At 35.3% G+C, this 22921-nt stretch overlaps 1 non-coding gene across 1 annotated transcript; it reads left to right on the forward strand.

Annotated features, from left to right (window-relative positions):
* Nucleotides 1–2376: 2376 nt before the first annotated feature.
* Nucleotides 2377–2483, forward strand: LOC114413943. Its single transcript, XR_003667081.1, has one exon. It is a non-coding gene; the product is annotated as a small nucleolar RNA R71 (small nucleolar RNA).
* The last annotated feature ends 20438 nt before the right edge of the window (nt 2484–22921 follow it).

Below are 22921 nucleotides of genomic sequence, written 5' to 3' on the forward strand. Positions count from 1 at the left end.
TCACCCATTGGCTGTCAGAGATAGGATAAATGATTCCAGCTTGCAAAAGCTTGGTTATCTCCTTCTTCACTACATCAAGAATCACCGGGTTGAGTCTTCTCTATGGCTGTCTTACTGGTTTAGCTCCATCCTCTAAATTTATTCGATGCATACATGTGGATGGGCTAATACCAGGAATGTCCGCCAGGGTCCAGCCTATAGCCTTCTTATGCTTCTTGAGAACTGACAACAACTTCTCCTCTTGCTCATCAGCAAGGGAGGCAGATATAATCACTGGAAAACTCTTGCTATCATCCAAGTAAGCGTATTTTAAATTTGATGGCAGAGGCTTCAATTCTGGTGTGGTCGGCTAGACAGTGGTAGAAGGAGATGGTTTCTCAGCCTTTACCTCATAAAGAAAGTCAGAGGTATGTGTACTTCCTGAAACATGGTTAGTCCTATCTGACTCTATAAAATCAATCTCAAGAGGTAAAACACCACCACCAGGCATGCAATCAATATCACTCTCAGATTCACTCTCAGCATCAAATTCAGACATATGATCAAGTACAATTTCAGACTCAATGCATGAAGAGTGAGAGGCATGCAGATTAGAATAAAGATCAGTCATGTATTCATCAACAACATGGTCAATTATTTCAGCACGAAATACAGAAAGATCTTCAGATGGGTATTTCATAGCATCCAGAATATTAAAATGAACAGTTATATCACCAAACTCCATGGACAGTGTGCCTGCATAAACATCTATCTTAGTTCTAGCAGTTTTCATAAAGGGTCTGCCTAGAATGATGGGAACTGATCCTTGAGAAAATCCATCTTCCATATTCAAGATATAAAAATCAACAGGGAAAATCAGTTTACCAACTCTAACTAAGACATCTTCTATGAAACCAACCGGATAGGCAGCACTTCTATTAGCTAAATGAATTACCACATCAGTTGACTGCAAGGGACCTAGAGATAGAGAATTAAAAATCGACAGAGGCATAACACTAACAGAGGCTCCTAAATCTAGCATGGCATTGTCAAACTTACTATTCCCTATAATACAAGGTATGCTGAATGTACCTAGATCTTTGCATTTTTCAGGAATTTGAGGAACAGATTTACCAATCAATGCGGAGACATTTCTGCCCATGCTAATTCGTTCAATTCCTTTAAGCTTCCGCTTATTAGTGCACAGCTCCTTCAAGAATTTGGCATATCTTGGAATTTGCTTTATTGCATCCAACAGAGGTATGTTTACCTCTACTTTTCTAAACGTTTCCAAGATCTCTTTCTCTTGCCTCTTCCATTTTTTTGTTGGAAACTGCTCTTGGAGGGAATGGAAGAGGGGGAATGTGCTGCTTCTGCAAATCAGAATTACCTGTGGAAGAAGATTCACCTGCACAGAAATTGTTAGGTAGATTTTTGTCATCACCTTTTTCTGGAATAGAGTGAAGTTTGGCAGGTTCATTTGCAGATGAGGAAGGTGCTACGGGTTGAGGTCCTTGACACTGCTTTCCCGACCTCAATGAAATGGCACTGGCATTTTTGGGGTTTTGGACAGCTTGAGAAGGCAGCTTGTCAGAATTCTGGGACTGTTCTTGATTCAATTGAGTAGCTAATTGTCCCATCTGATTGGTTAAGCTCTGAATGGAGGCTCTGGTCTCTTGCTGAAACTGCATGTTCTGCATAGTCATTTGCCTCACAAGTTCTTCGAGGGAAGGTTGTGGAGGGGCCTCAACTGTTGGCTATTTCTGGGGTTGTTGCTGTTGTTGGATTGGTGGTGGAATGTATGGTCTGCTTGGGCCAGCAGCATTTTGGAAGGAAGGAGCAGGCTGCTGTTGTTGTTGCTGAGGGCTGGACCATCTGAGTTTAGGGTGATTCCTCCATCCAGGGTTGTATCTGTTGCTGGAAAGGTCATAATTGCTCTGCTGTGGTTGATTTTGCTGCTGAGGTTGAGGAGGTCTATTGTAAATATTTGCAGCATAAGCTTCAGGCTGCTCAATTGCTCCAGGTTGCTGCATGGAAGGGCAAAGGTCTGTATGGTGGTCAGCAGGGGAGCACAAACCACAAACCCTTGCGACAGGTACAGATTTCTGATTCAAGGCCAGCTGGGTTACCAAGTTGACCAACGCATCCAGTTTGCCTTCAAGCTTCTTAGTTTCAGATGATGCAGATGGGTTTGTAGCTACCTCATGCACTCCTCTAATGACTATGGCATCATTTCTGGCGCTAAACTGCTGGGAGTTGAAGGCCATCTTCTCAATTAAATTTTTGGCTTCAGCAGGAGTCATGTCTCCAAGGGCTCCACCACTGGCAGCATCTATTATACTTCTCTCCATATTACTGAGTCCTTCATAAAAATATTGGAGAAGAAGTTGTTCTGAAATCTGATGGTGGGGGCAACTGGCACATAGTTTCTTAAATCTCTCCCAGTACTCATACAGGCTCTCTCCACTGAGTTGTCTAATACCTGAGATATCCTTCCTGATGGCTGTGGTCCTGGAAGCAGGGAAAAATTTTTCTAAGAATACTCTCTTAAGGTCATCCCAGCTCGTGATGGACCTTGGAGCAAGGTAATACAGCCAGTCCTTTGCCACTCCCTCTAATGAATGAGGAAAAGCCTTCAGAAATATGTGATCCTCTTGGACATCTGGGGGTTTCATGGTGGAGCAGACAATGTGAAATTCTTTCAAATGTTTGTGCGGGTCTTCACCTGCAAGGCCATGAAACTTTGGAAGCAAATGAATCAGTCCAGTCTTAAGAACATATGGGACATCCTCATCAGGGTATTGGATGCACAAGCTTTCATAGGTGAAATCAGGTGCAGCCATTTCCCTTAGAGTCCTCTCACGAGGTGGAGGTTGTGTCATGTTCTCAGAATGTGCAAAATCAGAATGCTCAGAATCAGAATGCTCAAAATTATAATGCTCAAGATCAGGATGTTCAAAATCACCAATAACAGAATGCACAGATTCACCAGTTATGGAATGCTCAGAATGATCAAAAGGTATAAAATGATGCCTAACTAATCTATGAAATGTCCTATCTATCTCAGGATCAAAGGGTTGTAAGTCAGATGGATTGCCTCTAGTCATACACTACATTCAGCATGCACACAACTAGTTGCCTTGTCATGTAAATAAAGGTGTAGGTTTGAACTACAGCTACCCTCAAATGATATCCAAATGACTTGAAATTTTGTGAGCAACCTTATAAAATGATGAGAAGATAGCACAAAAAATTTCAGACAAAAATTCAAAGTCTAACTATGAAAGCTAAAATTGGTAGGTTAAGAAAAATAAGTGAATAAAACTTGAAAAATAAAAAACTTTTGACAAAATCGCTTTTTTTGGACGATGGAGACCTCAAATGCATATATAATAATTGCGATTCTGATAACCGGAGCAAAAGTTATGGCCGTTTGAAGTTTTGACAAACACAAAATTTGCTACTTTTTTGGAACTTTCAAATCTGACCAAACTAAAGGCTCTAGCTATTTTTCCCACAAAATATGGATTAAAAGAAGTTACCACAAAAAAATTCAGCCAAAAATAACAACCCTAGCTACTAAAACAAAAAAAATCCCAATTAATTCAACATGGGTGGTCGCTAAAATCCGTCTCTAATTGATTTCGACTACTACTCTGTTTTTCCGCAAGCTGATTTCTACTACTACTCTGTTTTTCCGCAAGCTGATTTCTACTACTACTCTGTTTTCAAGCACAATCTTCACAGCAAAACACCCAAGACTGAAACAGGGGAAACGCTTAATGGTAAAACTGAAACAGAACACACATTAAACAAAATACCAGGACACTAATCAACACTAACACACATACTAACACAATGCTAACAATTAAACATAAAACACGAAAGGATTAAACACACAACACTAGCTAACTATTATGAACCTTTGGACACTGCTCCCCGGCAACGGCGCCAAATTTGATCGAGGCCGTACCCGAATCAAATAAACATGAAAATGTAGTGACTAGGAAGTGATCCTAGGTCGTTTCCCAACGAGCAGTGACAAGCCAAATATTCATAATATACTTGCAGTAACAGTAACGATGGGGGGGGGGGGGGTTTGGTTGTTTGGTAATTAAAGAGCAGAACAAATAAAATGGAATACGAAACTACTAATATTAAAAATGGGTTGTTTCCTCTGATTCAGAAACCACTCTCTTATCCTGGGTTATGGAGAATTCGTCCCTAACAGTCAACCACTTAATCCAACCCTATTTCAATTTACTAAGCGAAAATCAACTTAGGGTTTTCAATACGTGATTAGGCACCACATACACCAGTTAGCCCTTCGTCCATTAAGCATGAACGCAAGTTAGGCTCAGAGGCAATTAATCGAACACGAAGCGTGCACTGATTAATATTCACGAAATTGGGATAATTGGTGAAGGGAAAACTGCCAGGAAACCACATTACAAACGAAACCTCAAAGAGAGTTGGGCTTCGTCCTCAAAAGGAAACAACACCAGAAAATCTAGCCTTCCATGGATTCAAACAGAAAACGCAAATGAAACATGAAGCAGAAACGTAAATGAACAGAAACGTAAATGAAAGTAGAAGAAGAAGCAAGAATGGACTCGTAATTAGAAGCAGAAAACGGAAATTTGCATTAAGAACGAAAACTGTAACAAGGGCACAGAAAAACGTGAAAACCTAAAACCAAAGCTCTGAATAATGAAAATAGCATAGCAGAATAGAATGCCATGCACGAATCCCAAGGCAGCTATTTAAAAAGAGTCACTCAAAGTCACTGGGCCCTATTACAATACTCTGGCCCAAAACGAAATAAACACTGAACAACATAAAATAAAATTGCGAAATTTCCTAATTAGAAATTAACTAAGGTAAGCGCTGCTTTATTTGCCCTCTTCAAGTCCACAACCAAAATCCGGATTAAGCCCAATGTTTCATTAATTCCTGAAATTAGATTAAAAACATCAAATTAGCTAAATGAGCCCAAATAATAAAACTGCCTAATTAATTGGCAATTAAGACCAATCAATAATTAAAATGGTGCAAAAAGGGTTTAGAAAATAGAAGAAAATGATGGCACATCAGAGACCCCTGCAAGCACACCCATGGAGGTCACTGCAGAGGAGGGCGCAGCAAAGGCATGCATCGACGAGGACTATATAGCGGATGTGACTACGACACAGGGAACTTGGGACCCATGGCCCACCTCAGCTCAGGATGACCCTACTCCACCTCAAGATGATCCAGCTCCAGCAAAGGATCATTGATGACATGATTTCATTTAATTATGCCGATTTTTGGACAGTTTTAGTTTAACTTTTATTTATTTACTTAGCTTTTTTTTTACTACTTTTAAACAGTTTACTGGTTTTGAATTTTGCACAATGGTTTTATGATACACTTTTTGAATTTATTTAGCAGTGGTGTTTGTTTGATATTGGTTTGAACTGAATTGATTGCATGATTTGAGTGACTTGCGATGCTAGATCATATACCTCGAATAAGTATGCAGTATGTAAAAGAGAAAGAGCATGAAAATTAGGAGCGAGAGTGAAAATGTTAGCTTGTTTGACAGGTAAATGGTGAAGGTAACCAATTTTTGTAACTCGGTGAGATGTGTGAATCTTAAATTATGAGAGAATGACTAGCATCAAGTACTGATTTTTGCATGAATCTCTGAATACTGAACGAATGCATGAATTGGAAATGATGAAGGCCATGATTGAATTGATTTAGCCACTTAGCCAAATAGCCTTACCATGTCATGAATGATTAAATCCTTACACCTTTTTTTTTAGCTTGAATATGATTGAATGAGTCTTTGAACCCTGAACTTAAATGCAATTGCGATCTCTGCTTACCCTATCTTAGGTTGTAGGAGAGCATTATATGGTTTAAGAAAAATTTGTCCCAAATTTGGGGGAGTGTGTTTGGGCGATTTATGTTACAGGAATGAAAGTAACAGCTACACAAAGAGCCAAAGGACTAACTAGTAAGAGAAATCATAAACTGCTACAAAAAAAGAGAATATCAAAAATAAGTGAAGCTCTGTGTGTTGTTAATTGTGTTGTAACTTCATTGTGTTTGTGGCATGTCAATAGAAGCTGGGAGGTTAAAGAGAAAGGTGATCTATGGATGAATGCTCTCCTAGAACCTAAGTTTTGCATCCTAGAAAAACCATGAATTGTTTGTAGCCCAGCCTCATTACAAGCTAAGAAAGTCCTTCAGATCTATATTGTGTGTTTATGATTGTATGGAATGAGATGAAATGCAAAAGTTGGGAATGGTGTTGGTTGTCTATTTGAAGAATTACCTTAAACACTTGTGCATATGAGAGAAACAATGGTCATGAGGACTAAGCTTGGTTGACCTTCCTTGATACTTGTCATGCTTACTAGCTTATTTCATTTGTGCTGCTTAATAGACATCCTAATATCTTTGAAAATACTGCATTTCACTTTGAAAGGTTGTTAATTGATGCATTGCTTAGTCATCTCTGGTTGTGTGATTGTATGGAATGAGATGAAATGCAAAAGTTGGGAATGGTGTTGGTTGTCTATTTGAAGAATTACCTTAAACACTTGTGCATATGAGAGAAACAATGGTCATGAGGACTAAGCTTGGTTGACCTTCCTTGATACTTGTCATGCTTACTAGCTTATTTCATTTGTGCTGCTTAATAGACATCCTAATATCTTTGAAAATACTGCATTTCACTTTGAAAGGTTGTTAATTGATGCATTGCTTAGTCATCTCTGGTTGTGTGATTGATACAATTGAAACAAACACTATTTTGGTTAACCACTGTTGATTCCTTTCACTTGAGGACAAGTAAACTGTTATTTTCTTTGCTTGAGGATAGGCAAACTGTAAATTTGGGGGAGTTTGTTAATTGTCATTCATGAGTTATTAGTGTATTGATAATTTGCAAGAAAATAGCAATATGCCTCCAATTTATGGTTCTTTTTGTGGAAATTGTATATATTTTCTTTCTTGTGTGATTTTATAGATTAGAAACTTCATTTTTGTGACCTAATGTTGAATTCAACTCAGTTTGTAGGCCAAAGAAGATAAGGTGCAAAAATCTACTAATGAACTCACTTAGCGAGACAGAATGGATAAGCGAGGCATCCAGCTTGCTTAGCGGATGAGAAACCCTAGAAGAGGATAAATCAGAGATTTGCGTGCTCAGCGCGCAGTCAACCCGCCCAGGGAGGTCATTGTCTCTTCTCGCGCTAAGCGTGCCTAAGCTCACTTAGCGGATTTTCACTTACTATCGCGCATGTGCTGAGAAGTCCAAGAGCCTTTAAAACACTGAGTTGGCGGAAAACCTAAGGAGACCACCACAACCACAATCTAGCTAACAATTCTACTACGTGAAAATAGATAGAAGAAGAGTAGAGAGGCCGAAGAAGACATTCTCCCTCATCTTTTTCCATTTTTCTTTCACTAAAAACATGTCTTTCCTTGTTTGTATGAAACTTTACTTGTAATGGAAGGCTAAAACTTCTTTGTTGGGGAGTAAACTACTGAAAACTCTTGATGTAATGTTCTAACTATCTATTTAATGTTATTATATGGTGTTCTTTGCTTCTATCTAAATTTATTTTACATGCTTATGGCTTGATCACCCATTTGTATGTTTAGTTAGGCTTTTTAGTGTTGGAAAATGCTTTAAAACCTTAGAACTTGATAGAGTAAGCTAGAGGCCTATGTATCTAGGAATAGAATGTTGTAATCTAGTATGTTTTACATTGTATGTTTATTGCAACTCTTTTAGAATGAATTTGTTGAGGAATCAAGAACAAAAGCTAAGAGAGTTAGGCTCATTCATGTGAGGAATCATGGTCTGAGTATTTTCTCGATGTAAGAGCACTAGAATAACGTTAAATAGATAAAAACCTTTTTATATGGCAAGAGAAATTTCAATAGGGAACTCCCCGATGTTTTTATCTTGATATTTATCGTATTTTTACAGCCTTGAGTAGTTTACCATTGTCTAAGTAGTTTAATATTGCAGAAAACTTATTCACCATTCAATCTTTACTTTCTTTCAAAGTCAAAAAGTGTTTACATACTAAATATACATAGTCTAGGTGAAACAAATTCCCTATGGATATGATACTCGGTCTTACCATTTTATATACTACTTGTGCGAATTAGTACACTTGCCGAGATGACAAGCACCAGGCAAGCCAAATGCTGGCCTAGGTGAGCTGGGGCCTAGGAAAAACAAGGAAAAGACCCTTTTGCTCTCTTTTCTTGGTATCTTTTGTCTTCCTAATCCAAAACATCGAATGGTTCCTTGCTTTGTACTGTAACTGACGTTCAACACCGTAAGTCGACTAGCAAGGATCAACAAACGATAATCCCCGAACGAAATTAGGGTATGACAATCATCATCACAGGTACAAATATTTTTCATAAAGTTTTAAAGCTCTTGTTTGTTAGCAATGTTTTTATTACTTGTTGATTGTGATTAATGAGTATTGATTTATATATAAGTTATGTTCATCATGAGTGAACCTTAGATTCCTGTTTGAGATTGAATACAATGATTCTTGCGGACAATTTGTATTAATCGTTGTATTGAATCTTGAATTATCTGTTTTGACAGTTTGGAAAGAGTCATATTTTTATAGTACATTCATATGTAAAGGTTAACTTTATTTTCTTAAATTTGATAAAATTTCGGTTAGTGCATTTCGCTTTGTTCTTCGGGTGCATACTTGATTATGGTGAAATTCTTTTCACTGCTTTCATGTGATGTACTTGGAGATCAATATGAAATGTTGTCAAAATTTTGTTAAATCTAAGAAAAGAAAGTTAACCTTTCTGTATGAATGTACTATAAAAATATGTCTTCCTGAATGGGATAGAACCACACCTTTAAGGAAAAAAGTGAGGTTTTCATGCATAGAATAACTTTGTGACTATCACAGAGTTATTAATTACATGGATCGAAGTTGGATGAATGCAAGTCGCATGAGCCCGCATATGAGGAAGGCGATGAATAGTTCTTGGAATTCACCTCCGAAAGAAGTCAACCAGATAATGATGGAAAATATTTTTTCCTTGTATAAAATGTTTGAATGGGAGACACCAAGTACTCGACGACATATGGGAACATCTACTGTGTGATGGGATTAAGAAGAATTACACAACATGGATATGGCATGGTGAATTGACAGACATGCAAAAGGAGTTCCAATTTGAATCGATTGATATAGAAATGGGAGATTTCTGAGAGGAAATGATTTGTGATCTTGGATAAAAGTCTTTTCAGCAATCACATGCCCCTATGTATGATACATTGCAAAGTGATTCGAAGAAGTCTTTGTATCCGAGGTGCAAGAAGTCTTTGACACTATTGTTAGTGGTGTTAAGTTTGGTTAATGTCAGGGCCAAATATGGGTGGAGTGACAAAAGTTTCACTTCACTGCTTCAGGTAGTGCATATTGTAGAGGAAAACATGTTGCCAAAAAGTAGCTATCAGGTGAAGAAGATATTGTGTCCAATGGGTATAGAGTATCGAAAGATTCATGTATGCCCTAATGATTGCATATTGTAAGAAATGCATAAGTACCCTAGGTGTGGGGTATCACGGTACGAAGTGAAGGATGATGACGACTATAACAGTGATGAAAGCACCAAGAAAGGCCCCGCCAGCAAAGGTGTTATGATATCTTCTGATCATTCCAAGGTTCAAGTGTTTGTCTGGTAATGCATATGACACAAAAGACCTTACATTACATGTAGATGGGAGAAATTGCGATGGAATGTTCCGCCATCCGGTTGATTCCTCTCAATAGAAGAAGATTAATAGTCTATATCCGGATTTTGACAAGAAGGGAAGAAATCTTAGGCTTGGACTTCCCAGTGATGGAATGAATCCCTATGGCAGTTTAGGCACTCAATAGAGTTTGTGGCCTGTTTTGCTAGTAATTTACAACTTACCTCCTTGGTTGTGCATGAAGCGAAAATACATGATGTCTATGATGATATCACGCCTAAGACAACTAGGAAATGACATCAATGTTTATCTTTATCCTTTGATTAAAGACTTGACAAAGTTGTGGGACAAGGGGGTTTCCATATTTGATGGGTATCAAAATGAGACATTCAAGTTGCGTGCAATGCTATTTTATACCATTAATGACTTCTCAGCATACAAGAATTTGAGTGGATACAGTGTTAAGGGTCATCATGCATGCCCTATTTGTGAAGAAGACACAAGCTACGTACAACTGAAACATGGAAGAAAAATAGTGTACACTCGGCATCAACATTTTTTGAAACCTTATCACCCTTACCGATGATTGCAAAAAGATTTTAATGGAAGTCAAGAGCATGATAGTGCACCAATACCGTTAACTGGTAAACAATTTCTTGAGCGGCTTGAGAGCATCAATATTGTATTTGGAAAAACCCAAAAGAAGGAAAAAAGTACAAACTTCTATATGGAAGTAGAAGTTGATATTGTTTGATCTTCCATACTGGTCTGATCTAAATGTTAGATATTGTATTGATGTTATGCATGTCGAGAAAAATGTATATGATAGTGTCATCGGCATGCTTCTTAACATTCAAGGCAAGACAAAGGATGACTTGAATACTCACCAAGATCTAGTTGAGATGAGTATATGAGACCAATTACATCTAAGGTCTGATGGTAAGAAAATATACTTGCCTTCATCTTGTCATACTTTGTTCAGAAAGGAAAAGATAAGTTTTTGTCAATCTCTATGCCGTGTCAAAGTGCCACAGGGATACTTTTCGAATATTAAGAGTCTTGTGCAGTTCAAAGATCTAAAGTTAGTTGGCTTAAAGTCTCATTATTGTCATGTGTTGATGCAACAATTGTTAGTTGTGGTGATACGAGCCATTTAGCCTAACAAAGTCAGACATCCCATAACTCACCTGTGTTTTTTCTTCAATGCCATATGTAGAAAAGCCATTGATCCTCTCAAGTTAGATGAGCTGGAAAATGAGGTTGCTATTATCTTGTATCAGTTGAAGATGTATTTTCCTCCTTTGTTTTTCGACATCATGGTTCAGTTAATTGTTCATCTGGTCAGGGAAATTAAATGATGTGGTCCTATGTATTTACGGTGAATGTATCCCGTTGAGCGATACATGAAGATCTTAAAAAGGTATACAAATAATTTACATCGTCCTAAAGCATATATTATTGAAAGGTACATTGTAGAAGAAACTATTGAGTTTTGTTTCGAGTACATAAAAAAGGCAAAACATGTTGGGGTTCCGGAGTCTCGGCATGACAAAAGAGTGGGAGGTAAGGGTTCAAGAGGACTGCATGTTATCACTCTAAGTCTAAAAGAATTGCTACAAGCTCATTTGTATATACTGAATAACAATAATGAAGTTCTACGATACATAGTTCATCACGAGGCTTTAGTCAAGAAAAGTAACCCAAAAATGACCAAGAATAGGGTGTTGAAAGAGCATAACAAGACTTTCCTAAATTGGTTTAAAGATATAATCTTTGGTGATGATAATGCATCTGAAAAGTTAAGGAAGTTAGCATATATAATCTTAGGTGATGATAATCTTTGGTTTAAAGATATACACTAATTTTTGGTTAATTTTTAATATCTAAATATCATATTCAATTTAGTGTAATAAGCAAAAAGGAAGCACTGAGTATGGGTACTACATAATGCATTAGATGTCAATAATAGTCCTAGGAGGCTCCAAGGATAACTGAGAAACGATAATTATTTACTTTAAAACTAATTCAATTTGTTATAATTGTTTTTAATTAGACTTATATATTAACTTATGTTTTATTATATCATGCAATATTTTACTGAACAAAGACCATTGGAACTAGAATGAAGGCAATTCACATTCAGTGGAAAAGATATTATCTAAAAGTTAAAAATCAAACACTAGGAGTTTAAGTAATTTTAGAATTGTAGAGTAATGTTAATTTAGATTAGGTTACAAATGATTTTATGTATTGACTTTCATTACTTCAAATATTTATTTTAATTCATAATAAATATTCAATTATATATTATGGATAAAATTTAAATTGCACTATAAAAAATGTTTGCAGAGGTTCTGCTCTTCCATTTACATGTTAATTTGGGGTAGTTAAAAAAAGACAGGATATTAAAAAAAATTAAAAAACATCGATTTTTTAGAAAAATCGATGTAGTTTCTAAAAAACAACATCGATTTTTAGTAAAACTGATGTTGTCATTCACCGACAACAATGATTTTTCTAAAAACCGATGTAGGCAAGCATAAAAAAACATTGTTGTTTTTATAGAAAAATCGATGTTATTTTTTAGAAACAACATCATTTTTCATTAAAAAAATCAATCTAATTTTCTACATATTTTACATTTTTTTGTTATTTTTTACTATTTGACATTGGTTTTATAGAAAATTGATGTTGCGTAATTTAGTAAACATCGATTTTAAAGTTAATAATCAATGTTGAAAGTCCTTAATGACTAAGGTTAAAAGCCTATTTTCTAGCGGTGTTTGTTTAGTATTAGAGAAATCTTTAAAATAAATATTTATAAATGATAATTTGAAGTTCTTTTAAATTTGAATGCACAAAATATTATTAAATTATCATATTACCATAAATAGTATATCAAATTTATTAATTGCAATAGAAATGCGGATACAAATACACAATATTGTTTATATTTTCGCTAGTAATAATAAAGATAAAGATTCAAGTTTAAATTTGAATTTTATATTTTGAAAAATATTCAACTAATATCAAAATACATGTTAATATATAATTAAATACATTTAAAATAGTATATCAAATTTATTAATTGCAATAGAAATGTGGATACACATACACAATATTGTTTATATTTTCGCTAGTAATAATAAAGATAAAGATTCAAGTTTAAATTTGAATTTTATATTTAAATTTGAATTTGAATTAGATAATTAGTTCAAATTTAATTAGATAAATATCTCATTGGACTTGTTTAGATTAATTCAAATTTTATTAAATAATTTCTTATTAAATTTGATTAGATTAATTCAAAATTGATTAAATAATGTCTTATTAGATTCAATTAGATTTGTTAAAACTTTATTTCAAATTTGATTTATTATCACTACTAAAAAAGCATATTCAATGACAATTTTCATACACATTCAAAGTTGGTTTTGAACCGTCTCTGAAGTCAACATCGTAAAAAGTCTTAACTTTCCATAATAGTTCCTAAAAAACTGTTTTAGAAAAACTATCATTCTAAGACGATTTTCAGATAAATAATCGTCTTAGAAATGTATCCTTCTAAGACGATTTTATGGTGAAAACCGTCTTAAAATGTTTATCTTTTTTAAAAAATGAGGATTCTAAGATTGTCTTAGAAGATAAACTTTCTAAGATGGTTCTTTGGAAAACCATCTTAGAATCCTCATTTTTTATCAAAAAAATTGAGGATCCAAAGACAATTTTTCAAAAAATTGTCTTAGAATGTTTTTTTAAAAAAATTAAAAAATTCTAATAAAATAATAAAAAATGAAAATTCTAATAAAATAATGGGAAAGCTTGATTACAAAATTTCTATATCCACTCTAATAAAATAATACAAAAAAATAAAAAAAATTAATAAAATAATACATGCATGTATGTGTGCTTAAATTCATAAATAATAATAAATCCCTAATGACCTCTGAATTAATTCTTACAGAAAAAAGTTATAGTATTAGACATGTTGGCCATGCAATCCACCCAACACATCTATCCCATCAGACATTGTTGGTGGCATGGACAAAAATTCAAAGAGCAAATAAGTATTATTGAACAAGAAACAAAAACCCAAAGAGCAAATACAAACCATTGACCAGAGCAACAACTTTGTAGAGAAGGAATTCCCCCTGCCCAACTAAATGATTCAGATTATTAAACCAACAAATAGATGAAGTTCAACTAACCACAAAGAACCAACAAAGCTAGTGTCAAATGTTTATACAAAAAATGTAGAAGCAAAGCTTCATGATGAATCAAGATTGATTCAAAGATGTTTTGATGATAACAAAGATGATGACAAAGGTGATGACAAAAAGCTCAAAGGTCAATCAAGGAATGAGTTCAAGATATTCAAGATAGAATCAAGAACACTTCAAGATTCAAGAGGAAAGTTGAAGAACACTTCTAGACTCAAAAGGAAAAGTTGAAGAACACTTCAAGATTCAAGAGGAAAGTTGAATTCAAGAATCAAGAATCAAGATTCAAGGATCAAGCTTCAAGAATCAAGATCAAGATTCAAGATTCAAGATTCAAGATTCAAGAATCAAGAGAAGACTTAATCAAGATAAGTATGAAAAGGTTTTTTCAAAAACTAAGTAGCACATGGATTTTTCTCAAAACATGTTTACCAAAGAGTTTTTACTCTCTAGTAATCGATTACCAGATTGTTGTAATCGATTACCAGTAGAAAAATGAATTTGAAAAAGTTTTCAAATGAATTTACAACGTTCCAATTGATTTAAAAAAAAAGTTGTAATCGATTATAATGTTTTGGTAATCGATTACCAGTGCCTTTGAACGTTGAAATTCAAATTTAAATGTGAAGAGTCACATCCTTTCACATAAAAGCTTTGTGTAATCAATTACACTGATTTGGTAATCGATTACCAGTGATTGTTTCTGAATAAATCAAAAGATGTAACTCTTCAAATGGTTTTTGACTTTTTCAAATTGGTTTTAAGTTTTTCTAAAAGTTATAACTCTTCAAAATGGTCCTCTTGACCAGACATGAAGAGTCTATAAAAGCAAGGCTTTGTTTTGCATTTTCAATCAATCCAATTAATTCATTACAATCCTTTACAAGCCTTGAATCTCTTTGAACTTCTTATTCTTCTTCTTTGTGCCAAAAGCATTCTAAAGTTTTCTGGTTTTTTAAACCTTGAAAACTTGTGCTATTCATTCTTTTCATCTCTTCTCCCTTTGCCAAAGAGAATTTGCCAAGGACTAACTGCCTGAATTCTTTTTGTGTCTCTCTTCTCCCTTTTCCAAAAGAACGAAGGACTAACCGCCTTAATTCTTTTGTGTCTCCCTTCTCCCTTGTCAAAGAATTCAAAACGACACAGTCTGAGAATTCTTTTGATTCTTCCCTTTCCCTTATACAAAAGTGTTCAAAGGACTAACCGCCTGAGAATTCTTTTGTATCCCCATTCACAAAGTATCAAAGGTTTAACCGCCTGAGATCTTTGTCTCAACACATTAGAGGGTACATCCTTTGTGGTACAAGTAGAGGGTACATCTACTTGGGTTGTTGACTGAGAACAAGAAAGGGTACATCTCTTGTGGATCAGTTCTAGTGGAGGGTACATCCACTAGGTTCAAAGAGAACAAGGGAGGGTACATCCCTTGTGGATCTTTGATTGTAAAAGGATTTTTACAAGGTTGGAAAAGAAATCTCAAGGACCACAGGTCGCTTAGGGACTGGATGTAGGCACAGGTTGTTGCCGAACTAGTATAAAAACTCTTGTGTGTTTGTCTCCTTCTTCCCTACTCTTTTACTTTCCGCTGTGCATTTAATTTCCTCTTTTACTTTCTGTTAAGTTTCCCTTCTACTCCTCATTCTCTTAACAATTTAGTAAAATCCTTAGAAGAGTAATTTTTTAATTAGTAAAGGTTTAGGAACAATTAATTCAACCCCTCTTCTTAATTATTCTGAGGTCATTTGATCCAAAAAAAATGCTAGTCAAATTTCAACAGCTAAAATAGAGAAACTATTAGATAATCCAATGAGATAGAATTCATATGATCATCTTTCATAGGGTTGTTATTAAGCATATTTGTCCTAATCTAATTTCTTATATCACAGTAGTTACATGACATGGAAGGGAAATGACATCTAATTTCCATGGAAATACCTCATTAGTCTTTGTTGATCGAGATGTAGGGATTGGAATAGGAATCTTAAGAGGCAGGTGATTACCTTTAAAGAAAAAACAATTTCATAAGTTCAATCAATGAATAATTAATTAATTTGCTCCAATCAATATCACATTTGAATGAACATTTTAGAGGTAAAAGCTTGTTACTAGAAAAGCACCAACATTGGAAATTTTCCATGTAATAAAATTGTTTGATGAAAATAACTAGAGAAAATTACCAACCATCAGCAGCAACAGGCTAATAAGGAGCTTTAGTTGGAGCATCTAATCATTGAAGAATAATTGGATTATCCTTCATAATAGAAATTGAGAAACCTAACAAAGAATGACATAATGCTAATTAGAACTGCGTAATGAAAAAAAAGGCTTATTGTTATTGGTTGTGGTAACAAACCTGCCATATCAAGAGAAGTCATAAATGACCCTGTATAAGTTATCGACACAGTTTGTTTCCTGCAAACATTACCAAACAAAGATTGTGACCCATTCACTAGAACGATAATTGCAGTACCTACATGCTTAAAGTACACTCCTATTGAGGAAAGGAAAAAGTAGATTGATAAGAATATACGATTTTAGGACTAATATATCCACATTATTCCCACTCAATCCCAAAGTCCTTTCTAATAAGATATTGTAGTCAAATTTAACTATTACAAATTTTAGCAGACAAAATAGTCCATTTGGCATTTTTATGCTACTTAGAGAGAATGTCTCTTTCATAAGTTTCTTTGTCCAATATTTGTAGGGCAATAGGGTTCTATCATTTGAATATATTTTCCAATTTTAATTTTAATAGGTCATTATTTATTTTGACTCAATTCTGATTTTTTTTATTTAGTGTATTGTCCTTGATAACTGCTAATTATTAATATATTTTGGGGTTAAATTATATAAGAATTTATAATTTGTCTCTTCTAATTTTTCCTTTTTGAGCAAATAATTGTTAAATTAACATCATTTAAGTTTTTGTGCAGAGAATATTAAAAGTGATGAATTTATAATGCTTAAAATAAAGCTCCAAAAAGTACAATAATTCAGAAAGGCAGAAATAATTAACGAAAGCGAACTAATTAAGGAAATCAGACTAATTAAAGAAAGTATGACTAATTAAGGAAAATAGGCTAATTCAGGACAGTAAAGGGAGGCTTAATGCAAGAAGCCCGCTAATTTGTACCTACAAAAGAAGAAGAGAGAAGAAGGAAAAAACACACAGAAATTTCAAGAGAATACACAATTCTTTATAGAAGGAAAATGCTAGAAGAAGGAAAAGCAAGCATTGAGAACCATTCCTTCCCTCCATTCTCTTTCTTATCTTTGTCCCCTTTACTAAATATTCCCCTCTTGTAATTGTAAAGCCTCCATGACAATGGGAGGCTAAACCCCCTTTGTTGGAAACTTGACAGCCAACTACTCCTGATGTGATGCAATCCTATCCCCCAAGGGCATTGGATAGAAGACTCCAAGAAGATTGGACCGAAAATGCAAGAGAAGGCCCTAGGGTTCTCATGAGCCTTAGGGTAGATTTTTGGCCCATGGGCTAAGTATGAGTCCACTTATCTTTGTACATATTAGATTAAGGTTTCATTAATTTTGGGTCTTGTATTTAGGGCTCCATAATGTAGGTAGGGTACCCTAGAAATATAGGATTTTTCAGCCCTTGTATTTTAGGGCACCCAGACTAGTTTTGTATTAGGGGTAGTTTTGTAATTTCACATACACTAAGTGAATATTTGATGTGTGTGGTTGGAAATAAATTTAATTGAATTGGTAAAAGCCAAATCCAATTAAATTTTAGAGGGGGAGGTGAGCATTTGCTTACTACACCTCATTGCCACATCATATAGTCACACTTTGTGCATGTCCTTCATGCTTTACATGCCTCATGACACCTAAGCACACTTAGTGGAGAATCTTTGAACTGATCTTGGATTAGTGGGTTGAACCATAACTAAAATTCACTAATCATAATTAGTGAAATTTTGGCTCCAAAGTTTGGCTCCACAAATTCAAGTGAAATTTGAATTGAAATTCAAATTTCCCTCCAAATTTGTGTGACACTTAGGCTATAAATAGAGGTCATGTGTGTGCATTTTTTTGAACTTTGATCATTTGAATATTAAACTTCAGATTTCAGAGCTCATTTAGAGCACAAAATTTCGTGCTCTTCTCTCCCTCTCCCTTCATTCATCTCCTTCTTCCTCCAAGCTCTTATCCATGGCCTCCTATGGTGGTGAGCTTCTTCTAGACTCATCTTCTCCTTGAAGTTGCGTCTCCTCTCTCTCTTCCTTTCTCCATTCCGCTACCATTCATCTTCCAAGAAGCAAATGAATCCATTGATGAAGAAGATCCTAGGCCTATAAGCTTAAATGGAGCTTACATCATGTAATCTCTTTTCTTATCTATTTATGAATATTACATTTGCATTGTCTTTTCTAGTGCTTAATATTATTGCTTGTGGCTTGATAACTCATTTGCATGGTAAGTTTTAGGGGTAGCACTGAGAAACGTTATTTTATAATAAAACTAGGAAAGGGTATCTAAATAAAGTCATCGCTAGGGATATGTTGATATTAGTTTAGCCTGTTATACATCTCTATTCTTAATGTAATTTACTATTTTAGCTCCACAAAGGGATTTGGGAGAGAAAATAGGTAAATTAGGCTCTTTCATGTGGGGGACCAAAGTTAGAGTATACTAGTAGATGCAGGTATAAATTGAAATAATTGAGAAAAATCATTAACATTACATCAAAGAGTAGCTCTGGTAGGCTAAGTTCCCAACATTCTCATCTTCTGAATTTTCTTCTACAATAAGATTGAATTTTTTCATCTTTTCTGTCTTTAATTAATTAATTTAAATTCTTGTTTAATTTCTCCTCTTGTTTGATTTAATTTTCTACCAATTTAAACTATTGTTTTTCTCATAACTTTTTCAAGTCAATTTTCTTTAACTTCTTTTATTAATAAAATATTCATCTACCTAAGTACAAACAAAGTCCTTGTGGATTGGACACTCAGACTTTCATTTTAAATTTACTACTTGGGACGAATTGGTGCACTTGCCAATTCATCAACAAGTTTTTGGCGCCGTTATCGGGGACTTTGTTCTTTGTACTTGGTATTTTGAATATTCTATTTTTAATTGTTATTTTTCCTTAATTGTTCAAATTGAATGATAAAAAAAGTATCTATTTCTTGTGAGTCTATGCTTGCAGGTTGGAACCTTGGAAGAACTTGATCCATGGAAGGTATTTTGAGTGGTATACTCAAACATCGAAGACTTCTTAGTAACCATTTAACGAGGTTGTCTGAGTATGTTGAAGTCATGCAATTAGGGGTCATTCACCCACCACCAATAAATTGTAATTTATGTGGAGGAGAGCATTTCAATGATAGTTATCATCTTTACTCCATGGTAAATTATAGGTGGGATCAAGAGTTGCATCCTTATAATCAATACAAAGAAAAAATACTTTCAAATCTTGAGAATGCGTTGATGCAATTCATGGAAACATCTGAAGCTAACTTCAAAGTCAATCCAAACACAGTTCAAAATCTAGAGATTTAGGTTGGTAAGTTAGCAAAAGAAGTGACTAAAATACCCTTTTTAGTCACAAGAGAAGAAAACTTTGAAGAGGTTAAAGCTCATGTGGAAAGTCTTGTAGAAGAGCATGATTCAAGAGAAAGAGACGAAGAAAAAGAAGAAAAAGGTGAGGAGAGAACAGAAAAACAGTGGGAGAAGTGCTCATAAGTAGAAATTCAGCAAGAAAACATTCTCCAAGTCAATACCCTTCCTCATCAACTGATTGGCAAGGAAGAAAGACATGTAGAATGTGATAAATCTTTAAGTGTCATTCTCTCCTTGAACACCATCACTTCTCTTGCAATGGTATCGAAGACATTTTTGGGATACATGAGTTTCATGGATGATGAGAATCATGAAACTGGCCTAATACAGGCTAAAGGCCCAAGTGGAGAAGGACGAAGGCCCAAGTGGAGAAGGACAAAGCCCCCGAGTGGAGAAGGATGAAGGCCCAAGTGGAGAAGGATGAAGGCCCAGAGGCAGAGACACTATTAAGACTATTAATTGTTGCTGAAGGCCCAAACTAATTTGAAGGCTCAAGTTAAATAAATTTTTAGTTATAATTTATTTTTATTCTAATTTTGGCCCAAACTGTTTAGAAGGCCCATGTCTATTTTTATCTTTTTGTTCAGCTACACTATAAGTATTGGTTTTTGTTTTGAATAAAAAAAAACTTTTGGCATTTTGATAAAATTTGGTGAGAGTTTCTCTCTGGGTTCCTTGTTGAACCAATTATCAGACTTATCAAGGTAATCCTTGTGGCGTCTACCCTGACTTATCTTCCTTCACCGGAAGTGGCGTCTACCCAGACTTATCTTCCTTAACCGGAAGTGGCGTCTACCCAGACTTATCTTCCTTCACTGGAAGTGGCGTCTACCCTGACTTATCTTCCTTCACCGGAAGTGGCGTCATCCAAATATCCGTAGCCTGTATCAAACGATCCACCTCGTAAGATTCACATCATCTGGTATCAGAGCTTTGGCTCTTGATACAGGTTCTATCTTATCCTATTATTTTTCTTTGTAATTTTTCTAGGTTCGTGTTTTGTCCTTGTTCTGTTATTTGTTTTCTTGTTTGCGTCTTGTTGCGTTCTTGTTTGTGTCTTTGTTTCGTTCTTGTTCTTGTCACGTTTGTGTTCTTGTTGTTGTTCTTGTTTCTAGTGTCTTTCAGACTGTGTCATAAAAAAAATTGTTTGGGTTTTGTTTCAAGTAAAAAACAAGTTGCAGAAATTTTGAAAAAAAAAAAGAAGAAAAGAAGAAAGAGAAAAAAGAGAAAGTGGGTGTTTGATCTTTGAACACGAAATTGAGGCAGTTAGAGGCTTTTTTTTGGCAGAAAATCGTGTACCAAATCCCCTTATCTAGATTCTCCTCTGAATTCTGAGCGTTTTGATATATAGTGGGCCTCAAACAGACAACCGTAGCAAAAGTTATGAGCATTTGAAGTTTACTTGTCATATCTGTTATCTTATCTATTATCTTATTTGTTATCATATCTGTTATCCAAATTAACTCTAATTTGTTATCCAAATCTGATCTATTATCCAAATCAAATCAAATCAAAAAAATTTATCCAAATCAGATTTGTTATCCAAATCTAATCTGTTATCCAAATCAAATCCAATCTGCTATCCAAATCAAGTCCAAGTTGTTATCCCAAATCAAATCTGTTACTCTAATAATTATATTGTCTTTCCTTTTATTTTATATTACCTTGTGTGTCTAATTCGGTCCATCCAGGAACTTAAGAGGGAGTGAGTGGTAAAAGGCAAGAGTGAAAACATCACACAAAAGCCTATATTGAGAGCATCAAACCCGAGTGAACTACCATCAAACAGAGAAACACGTGAGTAGAGTGTGGTGAGGTCCTGAATTTTTTTTAATTTACTGCAAAATTCTTTGTTCCTTAATCATGGCAAGAGCTGGTGACAATGGTGGTGTATATCATCAACTGGACGAATCTCAACGCTTATTTCTGGACGCGTGGACTACACAAATGCAACGTTTGTTGAACCGTAACAAAGAAGAGCCCTACAGACGAATAGCCAAATCTTCCTCATTTACTCTTAAACCTCTATCCCCTAGAGAAGTGTGTGATGACCAAATCAGAATGGGAGAAAAGAGAGAACAAGAGAAAGAAAATAGTGAGGCACCACAAAGGAATATGAAAAAGAAGAGTGATACACCCGAGGAAAAGAGTGATACACATAAGAGAGAGAGTGATACACATGAGAGAAAATTTAATTATTTTGCAGAGGCGAGTGAAGTGAGGAAAGTGTTACCTGCTCATGAACCACTCAATCTACAGTATTGCAAAGACAGTAAAATTTCTACTGATAATTCTAATGAGTTTACTATTTCTATTTCTCCTAGTGTTCAACCATTATTGCAGGAATTTAAAAATGTCTTTCCTAAGGAGATTCCTCATGGACTACCACCTTCAAGAGGCATAGAACATCAAGTTGATCTCCTCCCCGGAGCTTCATTGCCTAACAGGCCAACTTACAAAAGCAATCCCCAAGAGACTCAACGTAAGGATGCACATGCCAAAGTTGAGTATGTGAAAAGATTGTATGACCAAGTGAAGGTGCAAATTGCAAAGAAGAATGAAAACTATGCCAAGCAAGCCAACAAGAAAAGGAAGGAAGTGGTACTTGAACCCGGTGATGATCCTGGACATTTGAGGACAAATGTTTTCCAAGAAGGAGGGAATGATGAGAATCATGAAACTGGCCTAATACAGGCTAAAGGCCCAAGTGGAGAAGGACGAAGGCCCAAGTGGAGAAGGACAAAGCCCCCGAGTGGAGAAGGATGAAGGCCCAAGTGGAGAAGGATGAAGGCCCAGAGGCAGAGACACTATTAAGACTATTAATTGTTGCTGAAGGCCCAAACTAATTTGAAGGCTCAAGTTAAATAAATTTTTAGTTATAATTTATTTTTATTCTAATTTTGGCCCAAACTGTTTAGAAGGCCCATGTCTATTTTTATCTTTTTGTTCAGCTACACTATAAGTATTGGTTTTTGTTTTGAATAAAAAAAACTTTTGGCATTTTGATAAAATTTGGTGAGAGTTTCTCTCTGGGTTCCTTGTTGAACCAATTATCAGACTTATCAAGGTAATCCTTGTGGCGTCTACCCTGACTTATCTTCCTTCACCGGAAGTGGCGTCTACCCAGACTTATCTTCCTTAACCGGAAGTGGCGTCTACCCAGACTTATCTTCCTTCACTGGAAGTGGCGTCTACCCTGACTTATCTTCCTTCACCGGAAGTGGCGTCATCCAAATATCCGTAGCCTGTATCAAACGATCCACCTCGTAAGATTCACATCAATGGAGTTTTTAGCTAAGAAGCGAAAATGCAAGGAAGATGTGTTCTATGTGACATTTATGCCACCTTGAAGGAATCTGACCCGCCAAGTTAGTGGCGTTAAAGAAGTGCT

The sequence above is a fragment of the Glycine soja genome, chromosome 5 (assembly GCF_004193775.1).
Source record: "Glycine soja cultivar W05 chromosome 5, ASM419377v2, whole genome shotgun sequence".
NCBI classification, from domain to species: domain Eukaryota; kingdom Viridiplantae; phylum Streptophyta; class Magnoliopsida; order Fabales; family Fabaceae; genus Glycine; species Glycine soja.